Below are 24187 nucleotides of genomic sequence, written 5' to 3'. Positions count from 1 at the left end.
TCCGTTGACCTTTTTGAACCTGAAAATTGTGTTAGTTTCTCTATGAGATAGTAAAAGAAGGTTCAAATTGAACAGCTGCTGTCAACGGCCATTCTAAGCTGAATGTGCCTGCTCTCATCAGATCGCAGCAGCAATGCAGCTTAAGGCTTGGCAAGTACCAGCATGGGAGACTGGCTGGGAATCCCAAGCTCCGTTGACCTTTTTGAACCTGAAAGTTGTGTTAGTTTCTCTATGAGATAGTAAAAGAAGGTTCAAATTGAACAGCTGCTGTCAACGGCCATTCTAAGCTGAATGTGCCTGCTCTCGCCAGATCGCAGCAGCAATGCAGCTTAAGGCTTGGCAAGTACCAGAATGGGAGACTGGCTGGGAATCCCAATTTCCGTTGACCTTTTTGAACCTGAAAATTGTGTTAGTTTCTCTATGAGATAGTAAAAGAAGGTTCAAATTGAACAGCTGCTGTCAACGGCCATTCTAAGCTGAATGTGCCTGCTCTCATCAGATCGCAGCAGCAATGCAGCTTAAGGCTTGGCAAGTACCAGCATGGGAGACTGGCTGGGAATCCCAAGTTCCGTTGACCTTTTTGAACCTGAAAATTGTATTAGTTTCTCTGTCAAAGATGGTAAAAGAAGGTTCAAATTGAACAGCTGCTGTCAACGGCCATTCTAAGCTGAATGTGCCTGCTCTCGTCAGATCGCAGCAGCAATGCAGTTTAAGGCTTGGCAAGTACCAGCATGGGAGACTGGCTGGGAATCCCAAGTTCCGTTGACCTTTTTGAACCTGAAAATTGTGTTAGTTTCTCTATGAGATAGTAAAAGAAGGTTCAAATTGAACAGCTGCTGTCAACGGCCATTCTAAGCTGAATGTGCCTGCTCTCATCAGATCGCAGCAGCAATGCAGCTTAAGGCTTGGCAAGTACCAGCATGGGAGACTGTCTGGGAATCCCAAGTTCCGTTGACCTTTTTGAACCTGAAAATTGTGTTAGTTTCTCTGTCAAAGATGGTAAAAGAAGGTTCAAATTGAACAGCTGCTGTCAACGGCCATTCTAAGCTGAATGGGCCTGCTCTCGTCAGATCGCAGCAGCAATGCAGCTTAAGGCTTGGCAAGTACCAGCATGGGAGACTGGCTGTGAATCCCAAGTTCCATTGACCTTTTTGAACCTGAAAATTGTGTTAGTTTCTCTGTCAAAGATGGTAAAAGAAGGTTCAAATTGAACAGCTGCTGTCAACGGCCATTCTAAGCTGAATGTGCCTGCTCTCGTCAGATCGCAGCAGCAATGCAGCTTAAGGCTTGGCAAGTACCAGCATGGGAGACTGGCTGGGAATCCCAAGTTCCGTTGACCTTTTTGAACCTGAAAATTGTGTTAGTTTCTCTTTCAAAGATGGTAAAAGAAGGTTCAAATTGAAAAGCTGCTGTCACCGGCCATTCTAAGCTGAATGTGCCTGCTCTCATCAGATCGCAGCGGCAATGCAGCTTTAGGCTTGGCAAGTACCAGCATGGGAGACTGGCTGGGACTCCCAAGTTCCGTTGACCTTTTTGAACCTGAAAATTGTGTTAGTTTCTCTGTCAAAGATGGTAAAAGAAGGTTCAAATTGAACAGCTGCTGTCAACGGCCATTCTAAGCTGAATGTGCCTGCTCTCGTCAGATCGCAGCAGCAATGCAGCTTAAGGCTTGGCAAGTACCAGCATGGGAGACTGGCTGGGACTCCCAAGTTCCGTTGACCTTTTTGAACCTGAAAATTGTGTTAGTTTCTCTGTCAAAGATGGTAAAAGAAGGTTCAAATTGAACAGCTTCTGTCAACGGCCATTCTAAGCTGAATGTGCCTGCTCTCGTCAGATCGCAGCAGCAATGCAGCTTAAGGCTTGGCAAGTACCAGCATGGGAGAATGGCTGGGAATCCCAAGTTCCGTTGACCTTTTTGAACCTGAATATTGTGTTAGTTTCTCTATGAGATAGTAAAAGAAGGTTCAAATTGAACAGCTGCTGTCAACGGCCATTCTAAGCTGAATGTGCCTGCTCTCGTCAGATCGCAGCAGCAATGCAGCTTATGGCTTGGCAATTACCGGAATGGGAGACTGGCTGGGAATCCCAAGTTCCGTTGACCTTTTTGAACCTGAAAATTGTATTAGTTTCTCTGTCAAAGATGGTAAAAGAAGGTTCAAATTGAACAGCTGCTGTCAACGGCCATTCTAAGCTGAATGTGCCTGCTCTCGTCAGATCGCAGCAGCAATGCAGCTTAAGGCTTGGCAAGTACCAGCATGGGAGACTGGCTGGGAATCCCAAGTTCCGTTGACCTTTTTGAACCTGAAAATTGTGTTAGTATCTCTGTCAAAGATGGTAAAAAAAGGTTCAAATTGAACAGCTGCTGTCAACGGCCATTCTAAGCTGAATGTGCCTGCTCTCATCAGATCGCAGCAGCAATGCAGCTTAAGGCTTGGCAAGTACCAGCATGGGAGACTGGCTGGGAATCCCAAGTTCCGTTGACCTTTTTGAACCTGAAAATTCTGTTAGTTTCTCTGTCAAAGATGGTAAAAGAAGGTTCAAATTGAACAGCTGCTCTCAACGGCCATTCTAAGCTGAATGTGCCTGCTCTCATCAGATCGCAGCAGCAATGCAGCTTAAGGCTTGGCAAGTACCAGCATGGGAGACTGGCTGGGAATCCCAAGTTCCGTTGACCTTTTTGAACCTGAAAGTTGTGTTAGTTTCTCTATGAGATAGTAAAAGAAGGTTCAAATTGAACAGCTGCTGTCAACGGCCATTCTAAGCTGAATGTGCCTGCTCTCGTCAGATCGCAGCAGCAATGCAGTTTAAGGCTTGGCAAGTACCAGCATGGGAGACTGGCTGGGAATCCCAAGTTCCGTTGACCTTTTTGAACCTGAAAATTGTGTTAGTTTCTCTATGAGATAGTAAAAGAAGGTTCAAATTGAACAGCTGCTGTCAACGGCCATTCTAAGCTGAATGTGCCTGCTCTCGTCAGATCGCAGCAGCAATGCAGCTTAAGGCTTGGCAAGTACCAGAATGGGAGACTGGCTGGGAATCCCAAGTTCCGTTGACCTTTTTGAACCTGAAAATTGTGTTAGTTTCTCTATGAGATAGTAAAAGAAGGTTCAAATTGAACAGCTGCTGTCAACGGCCATTCTAAGCTGAATGTGCCTCCTCTCGGCAGATCGCAGCAGCAATGCAGCTTAAGGCTTGGCAAGTACCAGAATGGGAGACTGGCTGGGAATCCCAAGTTCCGTTGACCTTTTTGAACCTGAAAATTGTGTTAGTTTCTCTATGAGATAGTAAAAGAAGGTTCAAATTGAACAGCTGCTGTCAACAGCCATTCTAAGCTGAATGTGCCTGCTCTCGTCAGATCGCAGCAGCAATGCAGCTTATGGCTTGGCAAGTACTGGAATGGGAGACTGGCTGGGAATCCCAAGTTCCGTTGACCTTTTTGAACCTGAAAATTGTATTAGTTTCTCTGTCAAAGATGGTAAAAGAAGGTTCAAATTGAACAGCTGCTGTCAACGGCCATTCTAAGCTGAATGTGCCTGCTCTCGTCAGATTGCAGCAGCAATGCAGCTTAAGGCTTGGCAAGTACCAGCATGGGAGACTGGCTGGGAATCCCAAGTTCCGTTGACCTTTTTGAACCTGAAAATTGTGTTAGTATCTCTGTCAAAGATGGTAAAAAAAGGTTCAAATTGAACAGCTGCTGTCAACGGCCATTCTAAGCTGAATGTGCCTGCTCTCATCAGATCGCAGCAGCAATGCAGCTTAAGGCTTGGCAAGTACCAGCATGGGAGACTGGCTGGGAATCCCAAGTTCCGTTGACCTTTTTGAACCTGAAAATCGTGTTAGTTTCTCTATGAGATAGTAAAAGAAGGTTCAAATTGAACAGCTGCTGTCAACGGCCATTCTAAGCTGAATGTGCCTGCTCTCGTCAGATCGCAGCAGCAATGCAGCTTAAGGCTTGGCAAGTACCAGCATGGGAGACTGGCTGGGAATCCCAAGTCCCGTTGACCTTTTTGAACCTGAAAATTGTGTTAGTTTCCCTGTCAAAGATAGTAAAAGAAGGTTCAAATTGAACAGCTGCTTTCAACGGCCATTCTAAGCTGAATGTGCCTGCTCTCGTCAGATTGCAGCAGCAATGCAGCTTAAGGCTTGGCAAGTACCAGCATGGGAGACTGGCTGCGAATCCCAAGTTCCGTTGACCTTTTTGAACCTGAAAATTGTGTTAGTTTCTCTTTCAAAGATGGTAAAAGAAGGTTCAAATTGAAAAGCTGCTGTCACCGGCCATTCTAAGCTGAATGTGCCTGCTCTCGTCAGAACGCAGCAGCAATGCAGCTTAACTCTTGGCAAGTACCAGCATGGGAGACTGGCTGCGAATCCCAAGTTCCGTTGACCTTTTTGAACCTGAAAATTGTGTTAGTTTCTCTTTCAAAGATGGTAAAAGAAGGTTCAAATTGAAAAGCTGCTGTCACCGGCCATTCTAAGCTGAATGTGCCTGCTCTCGTCAGATCGCAGCAGCAATGCAGCTTAAGGCTTGTCAAGTACCAGCATGGGAGACTGGCTTGGAATCCCAAGTTCCGTTGCCCTTTTTAAACCTGAAAATTGTGTTAGTTTCTCTATGAGATAGTAAAAGAAGGTTCAAATTGAACAGCTGCTGTCAACGGCCATTCTAAGCTGAATGTGCCTGCTCTCGTCAGATCGCAGCAGCAATGCAGCTTAAGGCTTGGCAAGTACCAGCATGGGAGACTAGCTGGGAATCCCAAGTTCCATTGACATTTTTGAACCTGAAAATTGTGTTAGTTTCTCTGTCAAAGATGGTAAAAGAAGGTTCAAATTGAACAGCTGCTGTCAACGGCCATTCTAAGCTGAATGTGCCTGCTCTCGTCAGATCGCAGCAGCAATGCAGCTTAAGGCTTGGCAAGTACCAGCATGGGAGACTGGCTGGGAATCCCAAGTTCCGTTGACCTTTTTGAACCTGAAAATTGTGTTAGTTTCTCTATGAGATAGTAAAAGAAGGTTCAAATTGAACAGCTGCTGTCAACGGCCATTCTAAGCTGAATGTGCCTGCTCTCGTCAGATCGCAGCAGCAATGCAGCTTAATGCTTGGCAAGTACCAGCATGGGAGACTGGCTGGGAATCCCAAGTTCCGTTGACCTTTTTGAACCTGAAAATTGTGTTAGTTTCTCTATGAGATAGTAAAAGAAGGTTCAAATTGAATAGCTGCTGTCAACGGCCATTCTAAGCTGAATGTGCCTGCTCTCGTCAGATCGCAGCAGCAATGTAGCTTAAGGCTTGGCAAGTACCAGAATGGGAGACTGGCTGGGAATCCCAAGTTCCGTTGACCTTTTTGAACCTGAAAATTCTGTTAGTTTCTCTGTCAAAGATGGTAAAAGAAGGTTCAAATTGAACAGCTGTTGTCAACGGCCATTCTAAGCTGAATGTGCCTGCTCTCGTCAGATCGCAGCCGCAATGCAGCTTAAGGCTTGGCAAGTACCAGCATGGGAGACTGGCTGGGAATCCCAAGTTCCGTTGACATTTTTGAACCTGAAAATTGTGTTAGTTTCTCTATGAGATAGTAAAAGAAGGTTCAAATTGAACAGCTGCTGTCAGCGGCCATTCTAAGCTGAATGTGCCTGCTCTCGTCAGATCGCAGCAGCAATGCAGCTTAAGGCTTGGCAAGTACCAGCATGGGAGACTGTCTGGGAATCCCAAGTTCCATTGACCTTTTTGAACCTGAAAATTGTGTTAGTTTCTCTGTCAAAGATGGTAAAAGAAGGTTCAAATTGAACAGCTGCTGTCAACGGCCATTCTAAGCTGAATGTGCCTGCTCTCGTCAGATCGCAGCAGCAATGCAGCTTAAGGCTTGGCAAGTACCAGCATGGGAGACTGGCTGGGAATCCCAAGTTCCGTTGACCTTTTTGAACCTGAAAATTGTGTTAGTTTCTCTATGAGATAGTAAAAGAAGGTTCAAATTGAACAGCTGCTGTCAACGGCCATTCTAAGCTGAATGTGCCTGCTCTCGTCAGATCGCAGCAGCAATGCAGCTTATGGCTTGGCAAGTACCGGAATGGGAGACTGGCTGGGAATCCCAAGTTCCGTTGACCTTTTTGAACCTGAAAATTGTATTAGTTTCTCTGTCAAAGATGGTAAAAGAAGGTTCAAATTGAACAGCTGCTGTCAACGGCCATTCTAAGCTGAATGTGCCTGCTCTCGTCAGATCGCAGCAGCAATGCTGCTTAAGGCTTGGCAAGTACCAGCATGGGAGACTGGCTGGGAATCCCAAGTTCCGTTGACCTTTTTAAACCTGAAAATTGTGTTAGTTTCTCTATGAGATAGTAAAAGAAGGTTCAAATTGAACAGCTGCTGTCAACGGCCATTCTAAGCTGAATGTGCCTGCTCTCGTCAGATCGCAGCAGCAATGCAGCTTAAGGCTTGGCAAGTACCAGCATGGGAGACTGGCTGGGAATCCCAAGTTCCGTTGATCTTTTTGAACCTGAAAATTGTGTTAGTTTCTCTGTCAAAGATCGTAAAAGAAGGTTCAAATTGAACAGCTGCTGTCAACGGCCATTCTAAGCTGAATGTGCCTGCTCTCGTCAGATCGCAGCAGCAATGCAGTTTAAGGCTTGGCAAGTACCAGCATGGGAGACTGGCTGGGAATCCCAAGTTCCGTTGACCTTTTTGAACCTGAAAATTGTGTTAGTTTCTCTGTCAAAGATGGTAAAAGAAGGTTCAAATTGAACAGCTGCTGTCAACGGCCATTCTAAGCTGAATGTGCCTGCTCTCGTCAGATCGCAGCAGCAATGCAGCTTAAGGCTTGGCAAGTACCAGCATGGGAGACTGGCTGGGAATCCCAAGTTCCGTTGTCCTTTTTGAACCTGAAAATTGTGTTAGTTTCTCTATGAGATAGTAAAAGAAGGTTCAAATTGAACAGCTGCTGTCAACGGCCATTCTAAGCTGAATGTGCCTGCTCTCGTCAGATCGCAGCAGCAATGCAGCTTAAGGCTTGGCAAGTACCAGCATGGGAGACTGGCTGGGAATCCCAAGTTCCGTTGACCTTTTTGAACCTGAAAATTGTGTTAGTTTCTCTATGAGATAGTAAAAGAAGGTTCAAATTGAACAGCTGCTGTCAACGGCCATTCTAAGCTGAATGTGCCTGCTCTCATCAGATCGCAACAGCAATGCAGCTTCAGGCTTGGCAAGTACCAGCATGGGAGACTGGCTGGGAATTCCAAGTTCCGTTGACCTTTTTGAACCTGAAAATTGTGTTAGTTTCTCTGTCAAAGATGGTAAAAGAAGGTTCAAATTGAACAGCTGCTGTCAACGGCCATTCTAAGCTGAATGTGCCTGCTCTCATCAGATCGCAGCAGCAATGCAGCTTCAGGCTTGGCAAGTACCAGCATGGGAGACTGGCTGGGAATCCCAAGTTACAATGACCTTTTTGAACCTGAAAATTGTGTTAGATTCTCTGTCAAAGATGGTAAAAGAAGGTTCAAATTGAACAGCTGCTGTCAACGGCCATTCTAAGCTGAATGTGCCTGCTCTCGTCAGATCGCAGCAATAATGCAGCTTAAGGCTTGGCAAGTACCAGCATGGGAGACTGGCTTGGAATCCCAAGTTCCGTTGACCTTTTTGAACCTGAAAATTGTATTAGTTTCTCTATGAGATAGTAAAAGAAGGTTCAAATTGAACAGCTGCTGTCAACGGCCATTCTAAGCTGAATGTGCCTGCTCTCGTCAGATCGCAGCAGCAATGCAGCTTAAGGCTTGGCAAGTACCAGCATGGGAGACTGGCTGGGAATCCCAAGTTCCATTGACCTTTTTGAACCTGAAAATTGTGTTAGTTTCTCTATGAGATAGTAAAAGAAGGTTCAAATTGAACAGCTGCTGTCAACGGCCATTCTAAGCTGAATGTGCCTGCTCTCGTCAGATCGCAGCAGCAATGCAGCTTAAGGCTTGGCAAGTACCAGCATGGAAGACTGGCTGGGAATCCCAAGTTCCGTTGACCTTTTTGAACCTGAAAATTGTGTTAGTTTCTCTATAAGATAGTAAAAGAAGGTTCAAATTGAAAAGCTGCTGTCAACGGCCATTCTAAGCTGAATGTGCCTGCTCTCGTCAGATCGCAGCAGCAATGCAGCTTATGGCTTGGCAAGTACCAGCATGGGAGACTGGCTGGGAATCCCAAGTTCCGTTGACCTTTTTGAACCTGAAAATTGTGTTAGTTTCTCTATGAGATAGTAAAAGAAGGTTCAAATTGAACAGCTGCTGTCAACGGCCATTCTAAGCTGAATGTGCCTGCTCTCATCAGATCGCAGCAGCAATGCAGCTTAAGGCTTGGCAAGTACCAGCATGGGAGACTGGCTGGGAATCCCAAGTTCTGTTAACCTTTTTGAACCTGAAAATTGTATTAGTTTCTCTGTCAAAGATGGTAAAAGAAGGTTCAAATTGAACAGCTGCTGTCAACGGCCATTCTAAGCTGAATGTGCCTGCTCTCGTCAGATCGCAGCAGCAATGCAGCTTAAGGCTTGGCAAGTACCAGCATGGGAGACTGGCTGGGAATCCCAAGTTACAATGACCTTTTTGAACCTGAAAATTGTGTTAGTTTCTCTATGAGATAGTAAAAGAAGGTTCAAATTGCACAGCTGCTGTCAACAGCCATTCTAAGCTGAATGTGCCTGCTCTCGTCAGATCGCAGCAGCAATGCAGCTTAAGGCTTGGCAAGTACCAGCATGGGAGACTGGCTGGGAATCCCAAGTTCCGTTGACCTTTTTGAACCTGAAAATTGTGTTAGTTTCTCTATGAGATAGTAAAAGAAGGTTCAAATTGAACAGCTGCTGTCAACGGCCATTCTAAGCTGAATGTGCCTCCTCTCGGCAGATCGCAGCAGCAATGCAGCTTAAGGCTTGGCAAGTACCAGAATGGGAGACTGGCTGGGAATCCCAAGTCCCGTTGACCTTTTTGAACCTGAAAATTGTGTTAGTTTCCCTGTCAAAGATGGTAAAAGAAGGTTCAAATTGAACAGCTGCTTTCAACGGCCATTCTAAGCTGAATGTGCCTGCTCTCGTCAGATTGCAGCAGCAATGCAGCTTAAGGCTTGGCAAGTACCAGCATGGGAGACTGGCTGCGAATCCCAAGTTCCGTTGACCTTTTTGAACCTGAAAATTGTGTTAGTTTCTCTTTCAAAGATGGTAAAAGAAGGTTCAAATTGAAAAGCTGCTGTCACCGGCCATTCTAAGCTGAATGTGCCTGCTCTCGTCAGAACGCAGCAGCAATGCAGCTTAACTCTTGGCAAGTACCAGCATGGGAGACTGGCTGCGAATCCCAAGTTCCGTTGACCTTTTTGAACCTGAAAATTGTGTTAGTTTCTCTTTCAAAGATGGTAAAAGAAGGTTCAAATTGAAAAGCTGCTGTCACCGGCTATTCTAAGCTGAATGTGCCTGCTCTCGTCAGATCGCAGCAGCAATGCAGCTTAAGGCTTGTCAAGTACCAGCATGGGAGACTGGCTTGGAATCCCAAGTTCCGTTGCCCTTTTTAAACCTGAAAATTGTGTTAGTTTCTCTATGAGATAGTAAAAGAAGGTTCAAATTGAACAGCTGCTGTCAACGGCCATTCTAAGCTGAATGTGCCTGCTCTCGTCAGATCGCAGCAGCAATGTAGCTTAAGGCTTGGCAAGTACCAGCATGGGAGACTGGCTGGGAATCCCAAGTTCCGTTGACCTTTTTGAACCTGAAAATTGTGTTAGTTTCTCTGTCAAAGATGGTAAAAGAAGGTTCAAATTGAACAGCTGCTGTCAACGGCCATTCTAAGCTGAATGTGCCTGCTCTCGTCAGATCGCAGCAGCAATGCAGCTTAAGGCTTGGCAAGTACCAGCATGGGAGACTGGCTGGGAATCCCAAGTTCCGTTGACCTTTTTGAACCTGAAAATTGTGTTAGTTTCTCTATGAGATAGTAAAAGAAGGTTCAAATTGAACAGCTGCTGTCAACGGCCATTCTAAGCTGAATGTGCCTGCTCTCATCAGATCGCAGCAGCAATGCAGCTTAAGGCTTGGCAAGTACCAGCATGGGAGACTGGCTGGGAATCCCAAGTTCCGTTGACCTTTTTGAACCTGAAAGTTGTGTTAGTTTCTCTATGAGATAGTAAAAGAAGGTTCAAATTGAACAGCTGCTGTCAACGGCCATTCTAAGCTGAATGTGCCTGCTCTCGCCAGATCGCGGCAGCAATGCAGCTTAAGGCTTGGCAAGTACCAGAATGGGAGACTGGCTGGGAATCCCAATTTCCGTTGACCTTTTTGAACCTGAAAATTGTGTTAGTTTCTCTATGAGATAGTAAAAGAAGGTTCAAATTGAACAGCTGCTGTCAACGGCCATTCTAAGCTGAATGTGCCTGCTCTCATCAGATCGCAGCAGCAATGCAGCTTAAGGCTTGCCAAGTACCAGCATGGGAGACTGGCTGGGAATCCCAAGTTCCGTTGACCTTTTTGAACCTGAAAATTGTGTTAGTTTCTCTGTCAAAGATGGTAAAAGAAGGTTCAAATTGAACAGCTGCTGTCAACGGCCATTCTAAGCTGAATGTGCCTGCTCTCGTCAGATTGCAGCAGCAATGCAGCTTAAGGCTTGGCAAGTACCAGCATGGGAGACTGGCTGGGAATCCCAAGTTCCGTTGACCTTTTTGAACCTGAAAATTGTGTTAGTTTCTCTATGAGATAGTAAAAGAAGGTTCAAATTGAACAGCTGCTGTCAACGGCCATTCTAAGCTGAATGTGCCTGCTCTCGTCAGATCGCAGCAGCAATGCAGCTTAAGGCTTGGCAAGTACCAGAATGGGAGACTGGCTGGGAATCCCAAGTTCCGTTGACCTTTTTGAACCTGAAAATTGTGTTAGTTTCTCTATGAGATAGTAAAAGAAGGTTCAAATTGAACAGCTGCTGTCAATGGCCATTCTAAGCTGAATGTGCCTGCTCTCATCAGATCGCAGCAGCAATGCAGCTTAAGGCTTGGCAAGTACCAGCATGGGAGACTGGCTGGGAATCCCAAGTTCCGTTGACCTTTTTGAACCTGAAAATTGTATTAGTTTCTCTGTCAAAGATGGTAAAAGAAGGTTCAAATTGAACAGCTGCTGTCAACGGCCATTCTAAGCTGAATGTGCCTGCTCTCGTCAGATCGCAGCAGCAATGCAGTTTAAGGCTTGGCAAGTACCAGCATGGGAGACTGGCTGGGAATCCCAAGTTCCGTTGACCTTTTTGAACCTGAAAATTGTGTTAGTTTCTCTATGAGATAGTAAAAGAAGGTTCAAATTGAACAGCTGCTGTCAACGGCCATTCTAAGCTGAATGTGCCTGCTCTCGTCAGATCGCAGAAGCAATGCAGCTTAAGGCTTGGCAAGTACCAGAATGGGAGACTGGCTGGGAATCCCAAGTTCCGTTGACCTTTTTGAACCTGAAAATTGTGTTAGTTTCTCTATGAGATAGTAAAAGAAGGTTCAAATTGAACAGCTGCTGTCAACGGCCATTCTAAGCTGAATGTGCCTGCTCTCGTCAGATCGCAGCAGCAATGCAGCTTAAGGCTTGGCAAGTACCAGAATGCGAGACTGGCTGGGAATCCCAAGTTCCGTTGACCTTTTTGAACCTGAAAATTGTGTTAGTTTCTCTATGAGATAGTAAAAGAAGGTTCAAATTGAACAGCTGCTGTCAACGGCCATTCTAAGCTGAATGTGCCTGCTCTCATCAGATCGCAGCGGCAATGCAGCTTAAGGCTTGGCAAGTACCAGCATGGGAGACTGGCTGGGAATCCCAAGTTCCGTTGACCTTTTTGAACCTGAAAATTGTGTTAGTTTCTCTTTCAAAGATGGTAAAAGAAGGTTCAAATTGAAAAGCTGCTGTCACCGGCCATTCTAAGCTGAATGTGCCTGCTCTCATCAGATCGCAGCGGCAATGCAGCTTTAGGCTTGGCAAGTACCAGCATGGGAGACTGGCTGGGACTCCCAAGTTCCGTTGACCTTTTTGAACCTGAAAATTGTGTTAGTTTCTCTGTCAAAGATGGTAAAAGAAGGTTCAAATTGAACAGCTGCTGTCAACGGCCATTCTAAGCTGAATGTGCCTGCTCTCGTCAGATCGCAGCAGCAATGCAGCTTATGGCTTGGCAATTACCGGAATGGGAGACTGGCTGGGAATCCCAAGTTCCGTTGACCTTTTTGAACCTGAAAATTGTATTAGTTTCTCTGTCAAAGATGGTAAAAGAAGGTTCAAATTGAACAGCTGCTGTCAACGGCCATTCTAAGCTGAATGTGCCTGCTCTCGTCAGATCGCAGCAGCAATGCAGCTTAAGGCTTGGCAAGTACCAGCATGGGAGACTGGATGGGAATCCCAAGTTCCGTTGACCTTTTTGAACCTGAAAATTGTGTTAGTTTCTCTGTCAAAGATGGTAAAAGAAGGTTCAAATTGAACAGCTGCTGTCAACGGCCATTCTAAGCTGAATGTGCCTGCTCTCGTCAGATCGCAGCAGCAATGCAGCTTAAGGCTTGGCAAGTACCAGCATGGGAGACTGGCTGGGAATCCCAAGTCCCGTTGACCTTTTTGAACCTGAAAATTGTGTTAGTTTCCCTGTCAAAGATAGTAAAAGAAGGTTCAAATTGAACAGCTGCTTTCAACGGCCATTCTAAGCTGAATGTGCCTGCTCTCGTCAGATTGCAGCAGCAATGCAGCTTAAGGCTTGGCAAGTACCAGCATGGGAGACTGGCTGCGAATCCCAAGTTCCGTTGACCTTTTTGAACCTGAAAATTGTGTTAGTTTCTCTTTCAAAGATGGTAAAAGAAGGTTCAAATTGAAAAGCTGCTGTCACCGGCCATTCTAAGCTGAATGTGCCTGCTCTCGTCAGAACGCAGCAGCAATGCAGCTTAACTCTTGGCAAGTACCAGCATGGGAGACTGGCTGCGAATCCCAAGTTCCGTTGACCTTTTTGAACCTGAAAATTGTGTTAGTTTCTCTTTCAAAGATGGTAAAAGAAGGTTCAAATTGAAAAGCTGCTGTCACCGGCCATTCTAAGCTGAATGTGCCTGCTCTCGTCAGATCGCAGCAGCAATGCAGCTTAAGGCTTGTCAAGTACCAGCATGGGAGACTGGCTTGGAATCCCAAGTTCCGTTGCCCTTTTTAAACCTGAAAATTGTGTTAGTTTCTCTATGAGATAGTAAAAGAAGGTTCAAATTGAACAGCTGCTGTCAACGGCCATTCTAAGCTGAATGTGCCTGCTCTCATCAGGTCGCAGCAGCAATGCAGCTTAAGGCTTGGCAAGTACCAGCATGGGAGACTGGCTGGGAATCCCAAGTTCCGTTGACCTTTTTGAACCTGAAAATTGTGTTAGTTTCTCTATGAGATAGTAAAAGAAGGTTCAAATTGAACAGCTGCTGTCAACGGCCATTCTAAGCTGAATGTGCCTGCTCTCATCAGATCGCAGCAGCAATGCAGCTTAAGGCTTGGCAAGTACCAGCATGGGAGACTGGCTGGGAATCCCAAGCTCCGTTGACCTTTTTGAACCTGAAAGTTGTGTTAGTTTCTCTATGAGATAGTAAAAGAAGGTTCAAATTGAACAGCTGCTGTCAACGGCCATTCTAAGCTGAATGTGCCTGCTCTCGCCAGATCGCAGCAGCAATGCAGCTTAAGGCTTGGCAAGTACCAGAATGGGAGACTGGCTGGGAATCCCAATTTCCGTTGACCTTTTTGAACCTGAAAATTGTGTTAGTTTCTCTATGAGATAGTAAAAGAAGGTTCAAATTGAACAGCTGCTGTCAACGGCCATTCTAAGCTGAATGTGCCTGCTCTCATCAGATCGCAGCAGCAATGCAGCTTAAGGCTTGGCAAGTACCAGCATGGGAGACTGGCTGGGAATCCCAAGTTCCGTTGACCTTTTTGAACCTGAAAATTGTATTAGTTTCTCTGTCAAAGATGGTAAAAGAAGGTTCAAATTGAACAGCTGCTGTCAACGGCCATTCTAAGCTGAATGTGCCTGCTCTCGTCAGATCGCAGCAGCAATGCAGTTTAAGGCTTGGCAAGTACCAGCATGGGAGACTGGCTGGGAATCCCAAGTTCCGTTGACCTTTTTGAACCTGAAAATTGTGTTAGTTTCTCTATGAGATAGTAAAAGAAGGTTCAAATTGAACAGCTGCTGTCAACGGCCATTCTAAGCTGAATGTGCCTGCTCTCATCAGATCGCAGCAGCAATGCAGCTTAAGGCTTGGCAAGTACCAGCATGGGAGACTGTCTGGGAATCCCAAGTTCCGTTGACCTTTTTGAACCTGAAAATTGTGTTAGTTTCTCTGTCAAAGATGGTAAAAGAAGGTTCAAATTGAACAGCTGCTGTCAACGGCCATTCTAAGCTGAATGGGCCTGCTCTCGTCAGATCGCAGCAGCAATGCAGCTTAAGGCTTGGCAAGTACCAGCATGGGAGACTGGCTGTGAATCCCAAGTTCCATTGACCTTTTTGAACCTGAAAATTGTGTTAGTTTCTCTGTCAAAGATGGTAAAAGAAGGTTCAAATTGAACAGCTGCTGTCAACGGCCATTCTAAGCTGAATGTGCCTGCTCTCGTCAGATCGCAGCAGCAATGCAGCTTAAGGCTTGGCAAGTACCAGCATGGGAGACTGGCTGGGAATCCCAAGTTCCGTTGACCTTTTTGAACCTGAAAATTGTGTTAGTTTCTCTTTCAAAGATGGTAAAAGAAGGTTCAAATTGAAAAGCTGCTGTCACCGGCCATTCTAAGCTGAATGTGCCTGCTCTCATCAGATCGCAGCGGCAATGCAGCTTTAGGCTTGGCAAGTACCAGCATGGGAGACTGGCTGGGACTCCCAAGTTCCGTTGACCTTTTTGAACCTGAAAATTGTGTTAGTTTCTCTGTCAAAGATGGTAAAAGAAGGTTCAAATTGAACAGCTGCTGTCAACGGCCATTCTAAGCTGAATGTGCCTGCTCTCGTCAGATCGCAGCAGCAATGCAGCTTAAGGCTTGGCAAGTACCAGCATGGGAGACTGGCTGGGACTCCCAAGTTCCGTTGACCTTTTTGAACCTGAAAATTGTGTTAGTTTCTCTGTCAAAGATGGTAAAAGAAGGTTCAAATTGAACAGCTTCTGTCAACGGCCATTCTAAGCTGAATGTGCCTGCTCTCGTCAGATCGCAGCAGCAATGCAGCTTAAGGCTTGGCAAGTACCAGCATGGGAGAATGGCTGGGAATCCCAAGTTCCGTTGACCTTTTTGAACCTGAATATTGTGTTAGTTTCTCTATGAGATAGTAAAAGAAGGTTCAAATTGAACAGCTGCTGTCAACGGCCATTCTAAGCTGAATGTGCCTGCTCTCGTCAGATCGCAGCAGCAATGCAGCTTATGGCTTGGCAATTACCGGAATGGGAGACTGGCTGGGAATCCCAAGTTCCGTTGACCTTTTTGAACCTGAAAATTGTATTAGTTTCTCTGTCAAAGATGGTAAAAGAAGGTTCAAATTGAACAGCTGCTGTCAACGGCCATTCTAAGCTGAATGTGCCTGCTCTCGTCAGATCGCAGCAGCAATGCAGCTTAAGGCTTGGCAAGTACCAGCATGGGAGACTGGCTGGGAATCCCAAGTTCCGTTGACCTTTTTGAACCTGAAAATTGTGTTAGTATCTCTGTCAAAGATGGTAAAAAAAGGTTCAAATTGAACAGCTGCTGTCAACGGCCATTCTAAGCTGAATGTGCCTGCTCTCATCAGATCGCAGCAGCAATGCAGCTTAAGGCTTGGCAAGTACCAGCATGGGAGACTGGCTGGGAATCCCAAGTTCCGTTGACCTTTTTGAACCTGAAAATTCTGTTAGTTTCTCTGTCAAAGATGGTAAAAGAAGGTTCAAATTGAACAGCTGCTCTCAACGGCCATTCTAAGCTGAATGTGCCTGCTCTCATCAGATCGCAGCAGCAATGCAGCTTAAGGCTTGGCAAGTACCAGCATGGGAGACTGGCTGGGAATCCCAAGTTCCGTTGACCTTTTTGAACCTGAAAGTTGTGTTAGTTTCTCTATGAGATAGTAAAAGAAGGTTCAAATTGAACAGCTGCTGTCAACGGCCATTCTAAGCTGAATGTGCCTGCTCTCGTCAGATCGCAGCAGCAATGCAGTTTAAGGCTTGGCAAGTACCAGCATGGGAGACTGGCTGGGAATCCCAAGTTCCGTTGACCTTTTTGAACCTGAAAATTGTGTTAGTTTCTCTATGAGATAGTAAAAGAAGGTTCAAATTGAACAGCTGCTGTCAACGGCCATTCTAAGCTGAATGTGCCTGCTCTCGTCAGATCGCAGAAGCAATGCAGCTTAAGGGTTGGCAAGTACCAGAATGGGAGACTGGCTGGGAATCCCAAGTTCTGTTGACCTTTTTGAACCTGAAAATTGTGTTAGTTTCTCTATGAGATAGTAAAAGAAGGTTCAAATTGAACAGCTGCTGTCAACGGCCATTCTAAGCTGAATGTGCCTGCTCTCGTCAGATCGCAGCAGCAATGCAGCTTAAGGCTTGGCAAGTACCAGAATGGGAGACTGGCTGGGAATCCCAAGTTCCGTTGACCTTTTTGAACCTGAAAATTGTGTTAGTTTCTCTATGAGATAGTAAAAGAAGGTTCAAATTGAACAGCTGCTGTCAACGGCCATTCTAAGCTGAATGTGCCTGCTCTCATCAGATCGCAGCGGCAATGCAGCTTAAGGCTTGGCAAGTACCAGCATGGGAGACTGGCTGGGAATCCCAAGTTCCGTTGACCTTTTTGAACCTGAAAATTGTGTTAGTTTCTCTTTCAAAGATGGTAAAAGAAGGTTCAAATTGAAAAGCTGCTGTCACCGGCCATTCTAAGCTGAATGTGCCTGCTCTCATCAGATCGCAGCGGCAATGCAGCTTTAGGCTTGGCAAGTACCAGCATGGGAGACTGGCTGGGACTCCCAAGTTCCGTTGACCTTTTTGAACCTGAAAATTGTGTTAGTTTCTCTGTCAAAGATGGTAAAAGAAGGTTCAAATTGAACAGCTGCTGTCAACGGCCATTCTAAGCTGAATGTGCCTGCTCTCGTCAGATCGCAGCAGCAATGCAGCTTAAGGCTTGGCAAGTACCAGCATGGGAGACTGGCTGGGAATCCCAAGTTCCGTTGACCTTTTTGAACCTGAATATTGTGTTAGTTTCTCTATGAGATAGTAAAAGAAGGTTCAAATTGAACAGCTGCTGTCAATGGCCATTCTAAGCTGAATGTGCCTGCTCTCGTCAGATCGCAGCAGCAATGCAGCTTATGGCTTGGCAATTACCGGAATGGGAGACTGGCTGGGAATCCCAAGTTCCGTTGACCTTTTTGAACCTGAAAATTGTATTAGTTTCTCTGTCAAAGATGGTAAAAGAAGGTTCAAATTGAACAGATGCTGTCAACGGCCATTCTAAGCTGAATGTGCCTGCTCTCGTCAGATCGCAGCAGCAATGCAGCTTAAGGCTTGGCAAGTACCAGCATGGGAGACTGGCTGGGAATCCCAAGTTCCGTTGACCTTTTTGAACCTGAAAATTGTGTTAGTATCTCTGTCAAAGATGGTAAAAAAAGGTTCAAATTGAACAGCTGCTGTCAACGGCCATTCTAAGCTGAATGTGCCTGCTCTCATCAGATCGCAGCAGCAATGCAGCTTAAGGCTTGGCAAGTACCAGCATGGGAGACTGGCTGGGAATCCCAAGTCCCGTTGACCTTTTTGAACCTGAAAATTGTGTTAGTTTCCCTGTCAAAGATAGTAAAAGAAGGTTCAAATTGAACAGCTGCTTTCAACGGCCATTCTAAGCTGAATGTGCCTGCTCTCGTCAGATTGCAGCAGCAATGCAGCTTAAGGCTTGGCAAGTACCAGCATGGGAGACTGGCTGCGAATCCCAAGTTCCGTTGACCTTTTTGAACCTGAAAATTGTGTTAGTTTCTCTTTCAAAGATGGTAAAAGAAGGTTCAAATTGAAAAGCTGCTGTCACCGGCCATTCTAAGCTGAATGTGCCTGCTCTCGTCAGAACGCAGCAGCAATGCAGCTTAACTCTTGGCAAGTACCAGCATGGGAGACTGGCTGCGAATCCCAAGTTCCGTTGACCTTTTTGAACCTGAAAATTGTGTTAGTTTCTCTTTCAAAGATGGTAAAAGAAGGTTCAAATTGAAAAGCTGCTGTCACCGGCCATTCTAAGCTGAATGTGCCTGCTCTTGTCAGATCGCAGCAGCAATGCAGCTTAAGGCTTGTCAAGTACCAGCATGGGAGACTGGCTTGGAATCCCAAGTTCCGTTGCCCTTTTTAAACCTGAAAATTGTGTTAGTTTCTCTATGAGATAGTAAAAGAAGGTTCAAATTGAACAGCTGCTGTCAACGGCCATTCTAAGCTGAATGTGCCTGCTCTCATCAGGTCGCAGCAGCAATGCAGCTTAAGGCTTGGCAAGTACCAGCATGGGAGACTGGCTGGGAATCCCAAGTTCCGTTGACCTTTTTGAACCTGAAAATTGTGTTAGTTTCTCTATGAGATAGTAAAAGAAGGTTCAAATTGAACAGCTGCTGTCAACGGCCATTCTAAGCTGAATGTGCCTGCTCTCGTCAGATCGCAGCAGCAATGCAGCTTAAGGCTTGGCAAGTACCAGCATGGGAGACTGGCTGGGAATCCCAAGTTCCGTTGACCTTTTTGAACCTGAAAATTGTGTTAGTTTCTCTATGAAATAGTAAAAGAAGGTTCAAATTGAACAGCTGCTGTCAACGGCCATTCTAAGCTGAATGTGCCTGCTCTCATCAGATCGCAGCAGCAATGCAGCTTCAGGTTTGGCAAGTACCAGCATGGGAGACTGGCTTGGAATCCCAAGTTCCGTTGCCCTTTTTAAACCTGAAAATTGTGTTAGTTTCTCTATGAGATTGTAAAAGAAGGTTCAAATTGAACAGCTGCTGTCAACGGCCATTCTAAGCTGAATGTGCCTGCTCTCGTCAGATTGCAGCAGCAATGCAGCTTATGGCTTGGCAAGTACCAGCATGGGAGACTGGCTGGGAATCCCAAGTTCCGTTGACCTTTTTGAACCTGAAAATTGTGTTAGTTTCTCTATGAGATAGTAAAAGAAGGTTCAAATTGAACAGCTGCTGTCAACGGCCATTCTAAGCTGAATGTGCCTGCTCTCGTCAGATCGCAGCAGCAATGCAGCTTAAGGCTTGGCAAGTACCAGAATGGGAGACTGGCTGGGAATCCCAAGTTCCGTTGACCTTTTTGAACCTGAAAATTGTGTTAGTTTCTCTATGAGATAGTAAAAGAAGGTTCAAATTGAACAGCTGCTGTCAATGGCCATTCTAAGCTGAATGTGCCTGCTCTCATCAGATCGCAGCAGCAATGCAGCTTAAGGCTTGGCAAGTACCAGCATGGGAGACTGGCTGGGAATCCCAAGTTCCGTTGACCTTTTTGAACCTGAAAATTGTATTAGTTTCTCTGTCAAAGATGGTAAAAGAAGGTTCAAATTGAACAGCTGCTGTCAGCGGCCATTCTAAGCTGAATGTGCCTGCTCTCGTCAGATCGCAGCAGCAATGCAGTTTAAGGCTTGGCAAGTACCAGCATGGGAGACTGGCTGGGAATCCCAAGTTCCGTTGACCTTTTTGAACCTGAAAATTGTGTTAGTTTCTCTATGAGATAGTAAAAGAAGGTTCAAATTGAACAGCTGCTGTCAACGGCCATTCTAAGCTGAATGTGCCTGCTCTCGTCAGATCGCAGAAGCAATGCAGCTTAAGGGTTGGCAAGTACCAGAATGGGAGACTGGCTGGGAATCCCAAGTTCTGTTGACCTTTTTGAACCTGAAAATTGTGTTAGTTTCTCTATGAGATAGTAAAAGAAGGTTCAAATTGAACAGCTGCTGTCAACGGCCATTCTAAGCTGAATGTGCCTGCTCTCGTCAGATCGCAGCAGCAATGCAGCTTAAGGCTTGGCAAGTACCAGAATGGGAGACTGGCTGGGAATCCCAAGTTCCGTTGACCTTTTTGAACCTGAAAATTGTGTTAGTTTCTCTATGAGATAGTAAAAGAAGGTTCAAATTGAACAGCTGCTGTCAACGGCCATTCTAAGCTGAATGTGCCTGCTCTCATCAGATCGCAGCGGCAATGCAGCTTAAGGCTTGGCAAGTACCAGCATGGGAGACTGGCTGGGAATCCCAAGTTCCGTTGACCTTTTTGAACCTGAAAATTGTGTTAGTTTCTCTTTCAAAGATGGTAAAAGAAGGTTCAAATTGAAAAGCTGCTGTCACCGGCCATTCTAAGCTGAATGTGCCTGCTCTCATCAGATCGCAGCGGCAATGCAGCTTTAGGCTTGGCAAGTACCAGCATGGGAGACTGGCTGGGACTCCCAAGTTCCGTTGACCTTTTTGAACCTGAAAATTGTGTTAGTTTCTCTGTCAAAGATGGTAAAAGAAGGTTCAAATTGAACAGCTGCTGTCAACGGCCATTCTAAGCTGAATGTGCCTGCTCTCGTCAGATCGCAGCAGCAATGCAGCTTAAGGCTTGGCAAGTACCAGCATGGGAGACTGGCTGGGAATCCCAAGTTCCGTTGACCTTTTTGAACCTGAATATTGTGTTAGTTTCTCTATGAGATAGTAAAAGAAGGTTCAAATTGAACAGCTGCTGTCAATGGCCATTCTAAGCTGAATGTGCCTGCTCTCGTCAGATCGCAGCAGCAATGCAGCTTATGGCTTGGCAATTACCGGAATGGGAGACTGGCTGGGAATCCCAAGTTCCGTTGACCTTTTTGAACCTGAAAATTGTATTAGTTTCTCTGTCAAAGATGGTAAAAGAAGGTTCAAATTGAACAGCTGCTGTCAACGGCCATTCTAAGCTGAATGTGCCTGCTCTCGTCAGATCGCAGCAGCAATGCAGCTTAAGGCTTGGCAAGTACCAGCATGGGAGACTGGCTGGGAATCCCAAGTTCCGTTGACCTTTTTGAACCTGAAAATTGTGTTAGTATCTCTGTCAAAGATGGTAAAAAAAGGTTCAAATTGAACAGCTGCTGTCAACGGCCATTCTAAGCTGAATGTGCCTGCTCTCGTCAGAACGCAGCAGCAATGCAGCTTAACTCTTGGCAAGTACCAGCATGGGAGACTGGCTGCGAATCCCAAGTTCCGTTGACCTTTTTGAACCTGAAAATTGTGTTAGTTTCTCTTTCAAAGATGGTAAAAGAAGGTTCAAATTGAAAAGCTGCTGTCACCGGCCATTCTAAGCTGAATGTGCCTGCTCTCGTCAGATCGCAGCAGCAATGCAGCTTAAGGCTTGTCAAGTACCAGCATGGGAGACTGGCTTGGAATCCCAAGTTCCGTTGCCCTTTTTAAACCTGAAAATTGTGTTAGTTTCTCTATGAGATAGTAAAAGAAGGTTCAAATTGAACAGCTGCTGTCAACGGCCATTCTAAGCTGAATGTGCCTGCTCTCATCAGGTCGCAGCAGCAATGCAGCTTAAGGCTTGGCAAGTACCAGCATGGGAGACTGGCTGGGAATCCCAAGTTCCGTTGACCTTTTTGAACCTGAAAATTGTGTTAGTTTCTCTATGAGATAGTAAAAGAAGGTTCAAATTGAACAGCTGCTGTCAACGGCCATTCTAAGCTGAATGTGCCTGCTCTCGTCAGATCGCAGCAGCAATGCAGCTTAAGGCTTGGCAAGTACCAGCATGGGAGACTGGCTGGGAATCCCAAGTTCCGTTGACCTTTTTGAACCTGAAAATTGTGTTAGTTTCTCTATGAAATAGTAAAAGAAGGTTCAAATTGAACAGCTGCTGTCAACGGCCATTCTAAGCTGAATGTGCCTGCTCTCATCAGATCGCAGCAGCAATGCAGCTTCAGGTTTGGCAAGTACCAGCATGGGAGACTGGCTTGGAATCCCAAGTTCCGTTGCCCTTTTTAAACCTGAAAATTGTGTTAGTTTCTCTATGAGATAGTAAAAGAAGGTTCAAATTGAACAGCTGCTGTCAACGGCCATTCTAAGCTGAATGTGCCTGCTCTCATCAGGTCGCAGCAGCAATGCAGCTTAAGGCTTGGCAAGTACCAGCATGGGAGACTGGCTGGGAATCCCAAGTTCCGTTGACCTTTTTGAACCTGAAAATTGTGTTAGTTTCTCTATGAGATAGTAAAAGAAGGTTCAAATTGAACAGCTGCTGTCAACGGCCATTCTAAGCTGAATGTGCCTGCTCTCGTCAGATCGCAGCAGCAATGTAGCTTAAGGCTTGGCAAGTACCAGCATGGGAGACTGGCTGGGAATCCCAAGTTCCGTTGACCTTTTTGAACCTGAAAATTGTGTTAGTTTCTCTGTCAAAGATGGTAAAAGAAGGTTCAAATTGAACAGCTGCTGTCAACGGCCATTCTAAGCTGAATGTGCCTGCTGTCGTCAGATCGCAGCAGCAATGCAGCTTAAGGCTTGGCAAGTACCAGCATGGGAGACTGGCTGGGAATCCCAAGTTCCGTTGACATTTTTGAACCTGAAAATTGTGTTAGTTTCTCTATGAGATAGTAAAAGAAGGTTCAAATTGAACAGCTGCTCTCAACGGCCATTCTAAGCTGAATGTGCCTGCTCTCATCAGATCGCAGCAGCAATGCAGCTTAAGGCTTGGCAAGTACCAGCATGGGAGACTGGCTGGGAATCCCAAGTTCCGTTGACCTTTTTGAACCTGAAAGTTGTGTTAGTTTCTCTATGAGATAGTAACAGAAGGTTCAAATTGAACAGCTGCTGTCAACGGCCATTCTAAGCTGAATGTGCCTGCTCTCGCCAGATCGCAGCAGCAATGCAGCTTAAGGCTTGGCAAGTACCAGAATGGGAGACTGGCTGGGAATCCCAATTTCCGTTGACCTTTTTGAACCTGAAAATTGTGTTAGTTTCTCTATGAGATAGTAAAAGAAGGTTCAAATTGAACAGCTGCTGTCAACGGCCATTCTAAGCTGAATGTGCCTGCTCTCATCAGATCGCAGCAGCAATGCAGCTTAAGGCTTGGCAAGTACCAGCATGGGAGACTGGCTGGGAATCCCAAGTTCCGTTGACCTTTTTGAACCTGAAAATTGTGTTAGTTTCTCTGTCAAAGATGGTAAAAGAAGGTTCAAATTGAACAGCTGCTGTCAACGGCCATTCTAAGCTGAATGTGCCTGCTCTCGTCAGATTGCAGCAGCAATGCAGCTTATGGCTTGGCAAGTACCAGCATGGGAGACTGGCTGGGAATCCCAAGTTCCGTTGACCTTTTTGAACCTGAAAATTGTGTTAGTTTCTCTATGAGATAGTAAAAGAAGGTTCAAATTGAACAGCTGCTGTCAACGGCCATTCTAAGCTGAATGTGCCTGCTCTCGTCAGATCGCAGCAGCAATGCAGCTTAAGGCTTGGCAAGTACCAGAATGGGAGACTGGCTGGGAATCCCAAGTTCCGTTGACCTTTTTGAACCTGAAAATTGTGTTAGTTTCTCTATGAGATAGTAAAAGAAGGTTCAAATTGAACAGCTGCTGTCAATGGCCATTCTAAGCTGAATGTGCCTGCTCTCATCAGATCGCAGCAGCAATGCAGCTTAAGGCTTGGCAAGTACCAGCATGGGAGACTGGCTGGGAATCCCAAGTTCCGTTGACCTTTTTGAACCTGAAAATTGTATTAGTTTCTCTGTCAAAGATGGTAAAAGAAGGTTCAAATTGAACAGCTGCTGTCAACGGCCATTCTAAGCTGAATGTGCCTGCTCTCGTCAGATCGCAGCAGCAATGCAGTTTAAGGCTTGGCAAGTACCAGCATGGGAGACTGGCTGGGAATCCCAAGTTCCGTTGACCTTTTTGAACCTGAAAATTGTGTTAGTTTCTCTATGAGATAGTAAAAGAAGGTTCAAATTGAACAGCTGCTGTCAACGGCCATTCTAAGCTGAATGTGCCTGCTCTCGTCAGATCGCAGAAGCAATGCAGCTTAAGGGTTGGCAAGTACCAGAATGGGAGACTGGCTGGGAATCCCAAGTTCTGTTGACCTTTTTGAACCTGAAAATTGTGTTAGTTTCTCTATGAGATAGTAAAAGAAGGTTCAAATTGAACAGCTGCTGTCAACGGCCATTCTAAGCTGAATGTGCCTGCTCTCGTCAGATCGCAGCAGCAATGCAGCTTAAGGCTTGGCAAGTACCAGAATGGGAGACTGGCTGGGAATCCCAAGTTCCGTTGACCTTTTTGAACCTGAAAATTGTGTTAGTTTCTCTATGAGATAGTAAAAGAAGGT

The 24187-nt window shown here is 45.7% G+C and overlaps 84 pseudogenes; all 84 read left to right on the top strand.

Annotated features, from left to right (window-relative positions):
• The first annotated feature begins 458 nt into the window (after positions 1-458).
• LOC140113378 (5S ribosomal RNA) lies at positions 459-576 on the top strand (annotated as a pseudogene).
• A 262-nt stretch (positions 577-838) lies between these two features.
• LOC140112981 (5S ribosomal RNA) lies at positions 839-956 on the top strand (annotated as a pseudogene).
• Positions 957-2364: 1408 nt separating this feature from the next.
• Positions 2365-2482, top strand: LOC140113377 (5S ribosomal RNA; annotated as a pseudogene).
• Positions 2483-2556: 74 nt separating this feature from the next.
• On the top strand, positions 2557-2673 carry LOC140113432 (5S ribosomal RNA; annotated as a pseudogene).
• A 1020-nt stretch (positions 2674-3693) lies between these two features.
• Positions 3694-3812, top strand: LOC140102522 (5S ribosomal RNA; annotated as a pseudogene).
• Positions 3813-4835: 1023 nt separating this feature from the next.
• On the top strand, positions 4836-4954 carry LOC140092949 (5S ribosomal RNA; annotated as a pseudogene).
• A 70-nt stretch (positions 4955-5024) lies between these two features.
• Positions 5025-5143, top strand: LOC140110275 (5S ribosomal RNA; annotated as a pseudogene).
• A 70-nt stretch (positions 5144-5213) lies between these two features.
• On the top strand, positions 5214-5332 carry LOC140097970 (5S ribosomal RNA; annotated as a pseudogene).
• A 452-nt stretch (positions 5333-5784) lies between these two features.
• On the top strand, positions 5785-5903 carry LOC140092938 (5S ribosomal RNA; annotated as a pseudogene).
• A 70-nt stretch (positions 5904-5973) lies between these two features.
• LOC140101768 (5S ribosomal RNA) lies at positions 5974-6092 on the top strand (annotated as a pseudogene).
• A 72-nt stretch (positions 6093-6164) lies between these two features.
• LOC140103749 (5S ribosomal RNA) lies at positions 6165-6283 on the top strand (annotated as a pseudogene).
• A 70-nt stretch (positions 6284-6353) lies between these two features.
• On the top strand, positions 6354-6472 carry LOC140099068 (5S ribosomal RNA; annotated as a pseudogene).
• Positions 6473-6544: 72 nt separating this feature from the next.
• On the top strand, positions 6545-6663 carry LOC140098602 (5S ribosomal RNA; annotated as a pseudogene).
• A 72-nt stretch (positions 6664-6735) lies between these two features.
• On the top strand, positions 6736-6854 carry LOC140099212 (5S ribosomal RNA; annotated as a pseudogene).
• Positions 6855-6924: 70 nt separating this feature from the next.
• Positions 6925-7043, top strand: LOC140092916 (5S ribosomal RNA; annotated as a pseudogene).
• A 70-nt stretch (positions 7044-7113) lies between these two features.
• Positions 7114-7232, top strand: LOC140099001 (5S ribosomal RNA; annotated as a pseudogene).
• Positions 7233-7495: 263 nt separating this feature from the next.
• On the top strand, positions 7496-7614 carry LOC140098203 (5S ribosomal RNA; annotated as a pseudogene).
• A 259-nt stretch (positions 7615-7873) lies between these two features.
• LOC140103715 (5S ribosomal RNA) lies at positions 7874-7992 on the top strand (annotated as a pseudogene).
• Positions 7993-8062: 70 nt separating this feature from the next.
• LOC140104191 (5S ribosomal RNA) lies at positions 8063-8181 on the top strand (annotated as a pseudogene).
• A 70-nt stretch (positions 8182-8251) lies between these two features.
• LOC140103637 (5S ribosomal RNA) lies at positions 8252-8370 on the top strand (annotated as a pseudogene).
• Positions 8371-8631: 261 nt separating this feature from the next.
• On the top strand, positions 8632-8750 carry LOC140107074 (5S ribosomal RNA; annotated as a pseudogene).
• An 832-nt stretch (positions 8751-9582) lies between these two features.
• LOC140102223 (5S ribosomal RNA) lies at positions 9583-9701 on the top strand (annotated as a pseudogene).
• Positions 9702-9773: 72 nt separating this feature from the next.
• Positions 9774-9892, top strand: LOC140092905 (5S ribosomal RNA; annotated as a pseudogene).
• A 70-nt stretch (positions 9893-9962) lies between these two features.
• On the top strand, positions 9963-10081 carry LOC140102400 (5S ribosomal RNA; annotated as a pseudogene).
• A 259-nt stretch (positions 10082-10340) lies between these two features.
• Positions 10341-10459, top strand: LOC140101979 (5S ribosomal RNA; annotated as a pseudogene).
• A 72-nt stretch (positions 10460-10531) lies between these two features.
• On the top strand, positions 10532-10650 carry LOC140104407 (5S ribosomal RNA; annotated as a pseudogene).
• A 70-nt stretch (positions 10651-10720) lies between these two features.
• LOC140109622 (5S ribosomal RNA) lies at positions 10721-10839 on the top strand (annotated as a pseudogene).
• A 70-nt stretch (positions 10840-10909) lies between these two features.
• On the top strand, positions 10910-11028 carry LOC140094730 (5S ribosomal RNA; annotated as a pseudogene).
• A 72-nt stretch (positions 11029-11100) lies between these two features.
• LOC140098591 (5S ribosomal RNA) lies at positions 11101-11219 on the top strand (annotated as a pseudogene).
• Positions 11220-11289: 70 nt separating this feature from the next.
• On the top strand, positions 11290-11408 carry LOC140094465 (5S ribosomal RNA; annotated as a pseudogene).
• A 70-nt stretch (positions 11409-11478) lies between these two features.
• LOC140109667 (5S ribosomal RNA) lies at positions 11479-11597 on the top strand (annotated as a pseudogene).
• A 70-nt stretch (positions 11598-11667) lies between these two features.
• LOC140100762 (5S ribosomal RNA) lies at positions 11668-11786 on the top strand (annotated as a pseudogene).
• Positions 11787-12049: 263 nt separating this feature from the next.
• LOC140112848 (5S ribosomal RNA) lies at positions 12050-12168 on the top strand (annotated as a pseudogene).
• A 72-nt stretch (positions 12169-12240) lies between these two features.
• LOC140095821 (5S ribosomal RNA) lies at positions 12241-12359 on the top strand (annotated as a pseudogene).
• A 72-nt stretch (positions 12360-12431) lies between these two features.
• LOC140095082 (5S ribosomal RNA) lies at positions 12432-12550 on the top strand (annotated as a pseudogene).
• Positions 12551-13193: 643 nt separating this feature from the next.
• LOC140097759 (5S ribosomal RNA) lies at positions 13194-13312 on the top strand (annotated as a pseudogene).
• A 70-nt stretch (positions 13313-13382) lies between these two features.
• LOC140096796 (5S ribosomal RNA) lies at positions 13383-13501 on the top strand (annotated as a pseudogene).
• A 70-nt stretch (positions 13502-13571) lies between these two features.
• Positions 13572-13690, top strand: LOC140113125 (5S ribosomal RNA; annotated as a pseudogene).
• Positions 13691-13760: 70 nt separating this feature from the next.
• LOC140102278 (5S ribosomal RNA) lies at positions 13761-13879 on the top strand (annotated as a pseudogene).
• A 72-nt stretch (positions 13880-13951) lies between these two features.
• Positions 13952-14070, top strand: LOC140098569 (5S ribosomal RNA; annotated as a pseudogene).
• A 70-nt stretch (positions 14071-14140) lies between these two features.
• Positions 14141-14259, top strand: LOC140088323 (5S ribosomal RNA; annotated as a pseudogene).
• A 263-nt stretch (positions 14260-14522) lies between these two features.
• On the top strand, positions 14523-14641 carry LOC140092893 (5S ribosomal RNA; annotated as a pseudogene).
• A 263-nt stretch (positions 14642-14904) lies between these two features.
• Positions 14905-15023, top strand: LOC140110819 (5S ribosomal RNA; annotated as a pseudogene).
• A 72-nt stretch (positions 15024-15095) lies between these two features.
• Positions 15096-15214, top strand: LOC140111005 (5S ribosomal RNA; annotated as a pseudogene).
• A 70-nt stretch (positions 15215-15284) lies between these two features.
• Positions 15285-15403, top strand: LOC140112847 (5S ribosomal RNA; annotated as a pseudogene).
• Positions 15404-15475: 72 nt separating this feature from the next.
• LOC140092882 (5S ribosomal RNA) lies at positions 15476-15594 on the top strand (annotated as a pseudogene).
• A 72-nt stretch (positions 15595-15666) lies between these two features.
• LOC140102156 (5S ribosomal RNA) lies at positions 15667-15785 on the top strand (annotated as a pseudogene).
• A 72-nt stretch (positions 15786-15857) lies between these two features.
• LOC140102090 (5S ribosomal RNA) lies at positions 15858-15976 on the top strand (annotated as a pseudogene).
• A 70-nt stretch (positions 15977-16046) lies between these two features.
• Positions 16047-16165, top strand: LOC140098558 (5S ribosomal RNA; annotated as a pseudogene).
• A 70-nt stretch (positions 16166-16235) lies between these two features.
• LOC140107862 (5S ribosomal RNA) lies at positions 16236-16354 on the top strand (annotated as a pseudogene).
• A 70-nt stretch (positions 16355-16424) lies between these two features.
• Positions 16425-16543, top strand: LOC140109543 (5S ribosomal RNA; annotated as a pseudogene).
• Positions 16544-16613: 70 nt separating this feature from the next.
• Positions 16614-16732, top strand: LOC140100751 (5S ribosomal RNA; annotated as a pseudogene).
• A 263-nt stretch (positions 16733-16995) lies between these two features.
• LOC140092871 (5S ribosomal RNA) lies at positions 16996-17114 on the top strand (annotated as a pseudogene).
• Positions 17115-17184: 70 nt separating this feature from the next.
• LOC140113215 (5S ribosomal RNA) lies at positions 17185-17303 on the top strand (annotated as a pseudogene).
• Positions 17304-17375: 72 nt separating this feature from the next.
• Positions 17376-17494, top strand: LOC140092860 (5S ribosomal RNA; annotated as a pseudogene).
• Positions 17495-17566: 72 nt separating this feature from the next.
• On the top strand, positions 17567-17685 carry LOC140113446 (5S ribosomal RNA; annotated as a pseudogene).
• Positions 17686-18328: 643 nt separating this feature from the next.
• LOC140097748 (5S ribosomal RNA) lies at positions 18329-18447 on the top strand (annotated as a pseudogene).
• A 70-nt stretch (positions 18448-18517) lies between these two features.
• On the top strand, positions 18518-18636 carry LOC140092849 (5S ribosomal RNA; annotated as a pseudogene).
• A 70-nt stretch (positions 18637-18706) lies between these two features.
• On the top strand, positions 18707-18825 carry LOC140113100 (5S ribosomal RNA; annotated as a pseudogene).
• A 70-nt stretch (positions 18826-18895) lies between these two features.
• LOC140112745 (5S ribosomal RNA) lies at positions 18896-19014 on the top strand (annotated as a pseudogene).
• A 70-nt stretch (positions 19015-19084) lies between these two features.
• On the top strand, positions 19085-19203 carry LOC140109468 (5S ribosomal RNA; annotated as a pseudogene).
• A 70-nt stretch (positions 19204-19273) lies between these two features.
• Positions 19274-19392, top strand: LOC140094719 (5S ribosomal RNA; annotated as a pseudogene).
• Positions 19393-19464: 72 nt separating this feature from the next.
• On the top strand, positions 19465-19583 carry LOC140105217 (5S ribosomal RNA; annotated as a pseudogene).
• Positions 19584-19653: 70 nt separating this feature from the next.
• Positions 19654-19772, top strand: LOC140107851 (5S ribosomal RNA; annotated as a pseudogene).
• Positions 19773-19842: 70 nt separating this feature from the next.
• LOC140109347 (5S ribosomal RNA) lies at positions 19843-19961 on the top strand (annotated as a pseudogene).
• A 70-nt stretch (positions 19962-20031) lies between these two features.
• On the top strand, positions 20032-20150 carry LOC140100740 (5S ribosomal RNA; annotated as a pseudogene).
• A 263-nt stretch (positions 20151-20413) lies between these two features.
• LOC140092838 (5S ribosomal RNA) lies at positions 20414-20532 on the top strand (annotated as a pseudogene).
• A 70-nt stretch (positions 20533-20602) lies between these two features.
• On the top strand, positions 20603-20721 carry LOC140113214 (5S ribosomal RNA; annotated as a pseudogene).
• Positions 20722-20793: 72 nt separating this feature from the next.
• Positions 20794-20912, top strand: LOC140092827 (5S ribosomal RNA; annotated as a pseudogene).
• A 452-nt stretch (positions 20913-21364) lies between these two features.
• On the top strand, positions 21365-21483 carry LOC140097737 (5S ribosomal RNA; annotated as a pseudogene).
• Positions 21484-21553: 70 nt separating this feature from the next.
• LOC140092816 (5S ribosomal RNA) lies at positions 21554-21672 on the top strand (annotated as a pseudogene).
• A 70-nt stretch (positions 21673-21742) lies between these two features.
• Positions 21743-21861, top strand: LOC140113099 (5S ribosomal RNA; annotated as a pseudogene).
• Positions 21862-21931: 70 nt separating this feature from the next.
• On the top strand, positions 21932-22050 carry LOC140097726 (5S ribosomal RNA; annotated as a pseudogene).
• Positions 22051-22120: 70 nt separating this feature from the next.
• On the top strand, positions 22121-22239 carry LOC140102212 (5S ribosomal RNA; annotated as a pseudogene).
• A 72-nt stretch (positions 22240-22311) lies between these two features.
• On the top strand, positions 22312-22430 carry LOC140113173 (5S ribosomal RNA; annotated as a pseudogene).
• A 70-nt stretch (positions 22431-22500) lies between these two features.
• LOC140102079 (5S ribosomal RNA) lies at positions 22501-22619 on the top strand (annotated as a pseudogene).
• Positions 22620-22689: 70 nt separating this feature from the next.
• LOC140113124 (5S ribosomal RNA) lies at positions 22690-22808 on the top strand (annotated as a pseudogene).
• A 70-nt stretch (positions 22809-22878) lies between these two features.
• LOC140102035 (5S ribosomal RNA) lies at positions 22879-22997 on the top strand (annotated as a pseudogene).
• Positions 22998-23069: 72 nt separating this feature from the next.
• On the top strand, positions 23070-23188 carry LOC140112744 (5S ribosomal RNA; annotated as a pseudogene).
• Positions 23189-23258: 70 nt separating this feature from the next.
• LOC140109225 (5S ribosomal RNA) lies at positions 23259-23377 on the top strand (annotated as a pseudogene).
• Positions 23378-23447: 70 nt separating this feature from the next.
• On the top strand, positions 23448-23566 carry LOC140094708 (5S ribosomal RNA; annotated as a pseudogene).
• A 72-nt stretch (positions 23567-23638) lies between these two features.
• Positions 23639-23757, top strand: LOC140098547 (5S ribosomal RNA; annotated as a pseudogene).
• Positions 23758-23827: 70 nt separating this feature from the next.
• On the top strand, positions 23828-23946 carry LOC140107840 (5S ribosomal RNA; annotated as a pseudogene).
• A 70-nt stretch (positions 23947-24016) lies between these two features.
• Positions 24017-24135, top strand: LOC140109104 (5S ribosomal RNA; annotated as a pseudogene).
• Positions 24136-24187: the final 52 nt, after the last annotated feature.

This window comes from Engystomops pustulosus, chromosome 1 (genome assembly GCF_040894005.1).
Source record: "Engystomops pustulosus chromosome 1, aEngPut4.maternal, whole genome shotgun sequence".
Taxonomy (NCBI): domain Eukaryota; kingdom Metazoa; phylum Chordata; class Amphibia; order Anura; family Leptodactylidae; genus Engystomops; species Engystomops pustulosus.
Note: the sequence above shows the minus strand (reverse complement) of the source record. Positions and strands in the feature narration are given on the sequence as shown.